The 7,851-nt window shown below is 34.6% G+C and overlaps 1 long non-coding RNA gene across 2 annotated transcripts; it reads left to right on the plus strand.

Annotated features, from left to right (window-relative positions):
- Positions 1-611: 611 nt before the first annotated feature.
- On the plus strand, positions 612-4,873 carry LOC310883348. 2 transcript variants are annotated; one of them, XR_014573483.1, is made up of 3 exons: positions 612-1,392; positions 1,776-1,909; positions 3,313-4,873. It is a non-coding gene; the product is annotated as an uncharacterized lncRNA (long non-coding RNA). The 2 variants fall into 2 exon arrangements; XR_014573484.1 differs by having other exon boundaries at positions 614-1,151.
- The last annotated feature ends 2,978 nt before the right edge of the window (positions 4,874-7,851 follow it).

Here is a 7,851-nt window from a genome sequence, read left to right on the forward strand (position 1 = left end):
TACAGGTCTTCTTCCTCTGGCACAACCACAGCAAAGTTAAGACAAGCACTTTACATTTTTCAAGCCAAAGTATGATGGATTTAGCTATTTTCTTTCATGGCTAAACCAAATTGAGGTATGCTTTGGGTAGTGATAAACTGATTTTTTTGAGCAACAGTATGAATGGAAAGAAAAATCTAATGATAGTCAAAGATGTACAAGTGAAAATAATTTTGTGAAATTACTTGTGATTACTTGTTTACTATGAAGAAGTAAAATATCAAGCTACAAAATGAGTTATGTGTGACTGTCTCAGAAACTCCCTTTTGCTACTTACAGTTGATTAAGCAATATTTTAATCTTAGTGAAAACTGTAAGGACATTACTCATGGAAGTAACTCAGAATAAGCACTTCTGGCTTTAAAATGTTATACTTTTTCATTTAACACAAAGATTATAAAATAAATTCTCCAGGCAATAAACTAAGGTATGAATCTTCCTATTTACTCTTTAGTCATTTTATCTCAAGGTTATTTAGATTTGTCCACCTCCTACATGTTACAAGTAACTCATTGGCCAAAATCCAGCATTTTTCAGACCATTCTAATCTATTGATTAGAACTCTGAACTATTCAATTTTATATATCCATTCTACACTTGTATCCATAATGTAATTTTAGTAGTTATTGTCGTGAGTCAAGGTACAATAATGTACTTTTATTGCCATTATCAGAATTTCTCACTCTATTTTAAGATTTGTAATTAAATATATTTTGATTAAAAATATTTTTGTTAAAGATTATGTTTGTATAAATTGTTTTTGGGTTGCCCTAGAAAAGATATAGGTAGGTGGTCATGTATTCAGCTCATGACAGGGCTGACAATCTAGATTTAATTCAGATGTCTGAATTGGAGCTAAATTTTCTTTGCATGACTCCCAGGAAAAAGCAATCAATTTAGGCTCTTGAAGGATGCAGGCAGATAATGTGACAAACAAGGACTCACCAAAGGCTGTTCTTAAATGGGCAGGCGAAAGGAACATAAGAATAAACATAAGAAACACCTGTTGTCTAAACACAACTAATTCTTCTCAGCTGTCCTTCTCACAGGGAATTCTCTGTTCTGCAGGCTGGGCTTTTCTTCTCTAGATGGACCCTTCTCTGCCCAAAGAGGTGTAGCTCCAAGTTCTCCCCCTAAACTAACAAATCTGAATAGAGCCATAACACCGGGTCAGGGGCAGGGCAAGACAAGCATGACAGTGGGGGAGAGGCTTCAGGTTTCATCTTTTTGAAAAGACAGTTTAGACAGTTTTTGAAAGGGAAAGAAACTGTCACATGGATTGATATTGGGTAGTTGCTGCTCAAGGAGCTGCAGAGATAAAAAGTTGTTAAGGTGTAAACAGCTGTTGCACAAGTGGGTTTGTTTGATTTATTTGTTTTTCTACAGTCAGTTCTGTCTTGACCTTCTCGCTACACAGCTACATGGTCTGTCTTTATTGCAATTCTGGTCATATGCAGAAATCTATGTAAAGTGGCCACCCAAGACACGGGCAAAACTAATTCACTTCTAAGAGCTGGACTTTATAAAAAGATAAAAAAGAAGTGGTTACGGAAACCCTGATAGACCACTTGAAAATAATGGCTTAATAACAAGCTAATTTAATATTTCAGTTAAAATTTAACTGTGACTGCGTAACAAAAGCTAGAAAAGATTTTTCCAAGCAGACTAGTACAATAACTTTCCAGAAAACAATGTTTCTTAATAACTAAACCTTACCCCATGATATGACAAGCCAGGTACCCGAAAATGGAGACACATAAAATTGCTGGTTATTTTAATTCAACCGACATAAATGAGCCCTATACTTGAGAGAAAATCTTTTCAACCCAGCATGTCAACTACTTAACTATAAAATTGAAGTCTTAAAAAGGTAAGAATTATTCTGATGTTTTTATTGAGTACTTACAGTTTTCTACCTTTAGATCCATGCTATGAGCTCTCCAGTGGTAGTAGTGTAGGCATAGCTCCTCTTAAGCAAATGTCTGAATGAATATAAAACCTCTCTATTTTTAATCTTTGAACCTGAAAGGTTAATTATTTAACATTACAAAAGATAAATAAGAGTATGCAAAATACTTTTTATTTTATGTTAGGAGTAAGTAGTGAGCGTAGATGCTACATGCTATCAGTTTATTATTTCTTCTTTAGAAAAAAACTTATCGTAGAAAAGCTATCAAAGTCCTAAAATATAAATGTTTTCTTAACTTTCTCAAAGAAAAGAAAGACATTTTCTGAATAGTCAGTGTTCATTAAATCCACTAAACTTTTGCTACTCAGAGTGCTTCCTACAAGATCTTTTTTTGTTGGTGGTGGTTTTGCTGTTTTGTTTTGTTGTTATCCTTGTTGTTTTTACTAAGCAACTGAAGATCTGCATTTTTGGTCATTTACTATGGTCTATGTCTTTTTTTTTTGTCTTTTTTTTTTCTTTTTTATTTCTCTCATAACTCACAAACCCAGTACTTGCTGAAAAATGTCCCTCAAATCCCCTTTACTATGTCCCTTTCATTTCCCTTCTATCCTTTTGCAAACTGGTATTCCAAGTGGGCTCCTTCTTGATTACTATTTTCTGGGTGGTGCAGAAATTGCAATCAAATATATGCAACTCACTTCAGCTGCCTGGTCACTAGACCACAAAGCTATCAGCTCTGAAAGATCACTTGTGTGTGTAGCATGCTCCCAGCAATAGGTGAAATGTGTCTTTCAGGTCTGTTACTAACAATTCTTGTAATGAACAAGGTAGTGATTGGAGCTGAGCCTATCAACATCAAGCAAATTATCTGTGATTATATTTCCAACCTTAAATGTAAGGACCCAGAACAATCACTAAATCTTTGATGCCCTCACATTCCTCGATTATCTGTGTTGGGAGGAAAAAAATAAATCAGATGACTCTTCTTTTCACTGATAATTATTTAATGTACTCTCTTCTAAAGTTCTTTTCTCTTAACTCATATTCATCTTTTTGCTGTTAGACTAAAGCACAAATTAGGAAGTCTAGTTGCTTTCAGATGGGTTTTCTAAGACTGAGATCAATTACTGCCTTTTCATACTACATGTTTACTGTAAGTGCTTCACAGCCTAGACCTGAGAGAAAGACAGCTCAGTTACTGTGGAGACCTAAATGCATGCAGGAAAGGGATTAGGTGCTGATTGATACAGACAGTCAATTAGTACTTCAAAGGGAAGCTGACTCCTTGCTTTATATACACAGAACATGGGATAAAAGGTTGTAGTTTGATTTCTTGTAATCTTTGTTGCTTCTGTGTTGACCAGGACAGCATGATATTGGAAGGTTTCTCGGAAGTTAGAAGAGTCCTGCATTGGTTCCTAATGGAATGGAAGCACTAAGAGAAACAATGACATTGTGTGATCTGTACACACTAGCTTTTCTAAAGTTTTTCAGGCTGCAATGACTCTCTGGGACTCTGTCTGTTCAAGTTAAAAGTATTCTTAATCGCTGTGATGTGCTGATCAAACCTTGAAATGTCTGGTCAAGTTATTTCCACTAAAGCAGTTCTATTTATGATTAATTAAAATTTCTTCTTGATTGCATACAGTCATTTTTTTTAATGTATAATCCCTCCATTGTGTAGTGATTGGAATTGGCCCAATCCCTAAAATATAGAACATATTATTTCAGTACATGTTATGCCTATGCTGAGATGTATTAAGTTCACCCATTTGATAAAGAAAACCAAAGGTGGAAATCTATGCTGATAACAAGTAAAGCAGTATACTCTAAATATATACTTTCATGGTGTTCATTTGTTCATGCAACTAAATTTATTTATTTTTTATACTGGAATAATACTTTTGCCTGTAAAGGGACTGACTGTGTGTCAGTTTTGTAATACACTGATGTTTGTGGATATGTTTTCACTTTCTGGTCTTCATTCTTCTGAAAGCAGCAAAACATCAGATTAATATGTAACTGCAAACAGCAACATTCAAGAAAAACATTTGTCTTTTGTATACAGTACACATTATTTTGTTCAAATAAAGAATATAAAATATGAATTTAAATATTTAAGGACACAACAGCTAAAGAATATAGGAAATCATTCCTAAAATATTATTACTCTGAAATTATTCCTAAATTATTTTTGTTTTCTCTTCTCCTTCCTCTTCTTCTTCTTCTTCTCCTTCTTCTTCTCCTTCTTTGTCCATCCCCTGATAAAATCTTGAATTTCTTTCTTTAATTATGTTATTTATCTGTTAGACCTAATTGTTCTGTTTCTCCTCAGAAATAAATATAAGGGAATTCCTGTCCAAATGACTATAAAAATGAAAAATATATTATCTAGGATGGAGCTCTAGACCCATCCAATTTTAAATGTTCAATTAAAGCATCCTCTAACTGAGGAGGCAAGGAGATATATTCATCTCACCTAAGTTTAGACAATTAAAGTTTAGATGCTTACACATGAGTCAGTCATTCTTTATGAAAAGTGGAAGGCAGTGGAAGAAATAAACACTTTTAGAGAATGATTACACTGATATATTTTAGATATCTGTATTAGAATGAGAAGAAATAATCTCTGAGGTGCTAAGATATTTTATCACATAAAGTCTACCAGAATCTGATTACTGTTAACTTTGTATATAGTAAATGAAGGAGAAAGATGCTACTCCTAAGTGTAATTTACCCAATTTATTTTTTTTTGTCTGCCTTCCACACAGAGTAGTCTCTTTCCGAATTGCTTATCAGAGCAACGTACAACAGATAAGCTTTTTCATTTGCATGTTTCCTATTTTTGTACTGGTCATAAGGGATTTTATTGGAATTATGTATATAGAAAAAATTTTGTATCGCAGATTGCTCACAGGATGTTACAAAAGTTTTTTTTTGTATTTGTTTGTTAAACAAATAAATATGAAAGAACACAAGATTTTTTATTTGTTGTGTATCCATTAATCTAGAACAATGAAAGAAAAATATATTTTGAAATGAAAAAATATATTTTTCATCAAATCTACAAGCTAGATCTTAAAATTTCATAGTCTTGATATTGTTTTGCTCTGATCATACTAAACATCATTGATGCTGATGTACTATGGTTCATGAATGCTCCTATCAGCTTTACCCACACACAGTATTACATCACTTCTACAGGCTTTCTTCCTATGAAACTCCGTGGGGAAGGAAAAAAAATTCCTTTTTAGTTTATAGTTAACCAACATGACATCTTAGTGGTTTCCATGTCTTCATATGCATATTTTCTAGCCTAGCCCAAGGGAAACTATTCCACGGTATAGCAGCCAGAGTGATACTACAGCACAGATAATGTTGTTAAGAATTATACCCTAGAACACCAAGTGGAATAGACGTTTTGATGCTTTCTGGTTTTCAGTGCCATGTCACACTGAGTGCATTATGTTACTGTGTTTTGTTTCTTTCACTATGTAACAGTATAACTTGGAATTTTGATTGATCCCAAATCCTACTGTTACCTATATCCAGTGCCTGTGTTGAGATAGCACGGTGATAACATGTTCTAAAGGGTAGATAGGGTAGAAACAAATAAGCACCTTTTCACTGATGAAAAGCTAAACTGTACATCAACACTCTTCTTGTGATGCTGATACCAACTGTCAGAGAATTTTATCTAGAAGATATGACTCACTATACAATATAGAAACAATTCTTTACATAAATAGTGCAACCAGCTATTAGAATAACTACGGAACCTAAAGAACTATCTCACATTCAGTATATTTATCTCTATCTGTGATAAATGTAATTTTCTTTCTCTTTCATCCTTGTTTATTTAGGATAGATTCAGGTCTGCTGAAAGAAGAGAATAATAAGGTGTGCCAAATGCTTTAAATTAGCAATTTTCCCTGTGGTTCTAAAAGGGAAAAACATCTTGAAATTATTCAAAAAGCACTTCCTAAAACATGTTGAACAATAAAAATCTCTTTGAAAAGAAATGTTAGAAAGCTATACTGTAGTTAAACTGAGTCTCATTTCAAACCCTTAGATTGAGAAGTAGTCATATAAATCTCAAAAAAAAAAAAATCCTAAAGAACTGAAGAGAATTGTGAGGCTGTTGACACTTTTTCACTTAATCCAGAAACATTAATTTTGGTAATACACTAAATCCACTAGGACTTGTATCTGAATTTCCCATGTTGCTCCACAGCTCTTACGGTATCTGCACCATAGCTAAGTAATATGCCAATATCATAGCAGTACCACTAGGCCTATACTATACTGGACAATACTACACAGACACTTGTGCTACAGTGCCATTGCAGTACCAGTCTTGCCTTTCATCCTGCATTAATGTACACAGACCAAACACTTCCTCTTCTGTGCTTCCAGCCCCTGCAAGCAATGTCAACAGTGCTAAAATTCTGAAGACCGGGGAAGAAGATGCCTGACCATTCACACTGGCAAATAATCAGCTCTCTCCTCCATCTCTGCCTTGGCCCGTTCACTCCTAGGAATGCTTCCAAAAGGCAGTATGAACAAGACTAAAGGGATGTGTGTCCTGTGAACAAGAAGCCCAGAGGATGGGCTTAGGGTCCTGGAGGACCCTAATGACATCCCTGCCTATGGCAGGGGGTTGATACTAAATGATTTTTGAGGTCCCTTCCAACCCAAACCATTCTATGATTCTCTGATTCTTGATGCAACATAGCATAGACACAGCCAGTGTGTGCTTGAGGGCCAAGCATCCCAAGGTGTCTATCTACCATGAGGTATCAAATTTGAGGATCAGACCTAGCTTGCTGTTATTTAGCAGCATCTTCACCACTCTTCTCTTCTCACTTCCTCAGCCCAAGGTAAACATATTAATTGTACCACCTTCCTGTTTTCAGGCCACAATCTTCTTTGCCATCCCTGGCCACTGCTCCTTCATAAGAAAGTAATGTAGCAGAATTGCTGTGCACATCAGGACTGTGAGAATTTCCTCTCCTGAGAGATTAAGTATGAGTGGAGATTGTGCTGAGTTAAGGAAGTTCATATTGAAAGAGAATCAGAAAGGGGTAATGCAAACACCATTTGTACTTTGAAGAGCACAGACTACAGAGCTGCCATGGGGTTAGATCAGTACTTGAATAAGAAATTATTGCAGGAAGGGAAACTCCTTCTCTCACATACTGTCCACTAAGATTTTGATGATTATATGACCACAGAGCTTGGGCTTGTACCTAAACTATTATACAAATGATTCAGACCTCTTAACAAGCTGTTCTCCTTAAATGTGTTCAGACTTAATGTGCTTATATCTATTTTGTTTCATTTCTGGGTCTGGCTCTCTTTTCATGGACTAGCAGGGCACACTAAGACACAACTTCTGTCATATCCTCTTGTAATTCTTCTTCATGACACAGAGAGATAACAGTGCCCAAGTTTCATCTCAAAATAAAGTTGGGACCTGGCTGGAGTGCACACCCAGTCCTGTGAAGCCAGAACTCCTACCTGGTCTAGTAATTAAACTTACGTAAGAGGATTGTAATGCTAGTAATTGCTTTCTGAATCTGAAGCAGTTTCAACCAGGAGTTTTCAGCTGAGAAATAAATGCTGATGAGATGTTGAGTGGTATGATTTTAGTACAATGCCTAAAAAGACAACTTCTACCTACATGCTTTGTTGCATACTGTTGTGCAGAAAAGATTCATCTGGATAATTTTTATTATTTATTTTATTTTATTTTATTTTATTTTATTTTATTTTATTTTATTTTATTTTATTTTATTTTATTTATTTTATTATTTTATTTTATTTTATTATTTTATTTTATTTTATTTTATTTAGAATGTATTCACTTGTAAGTCCATTCTGCCTGCACAATTACATTTATG

This window comes from Anser anser (assembly GCF_964211835.1).
Source record: "Anser anser genome assembly, chromosome: 1".
NCBI lineage: Eukaryota > Metazoa > Chordata > Aves > Anseriformes > Anatidae > Anser > Anser anser.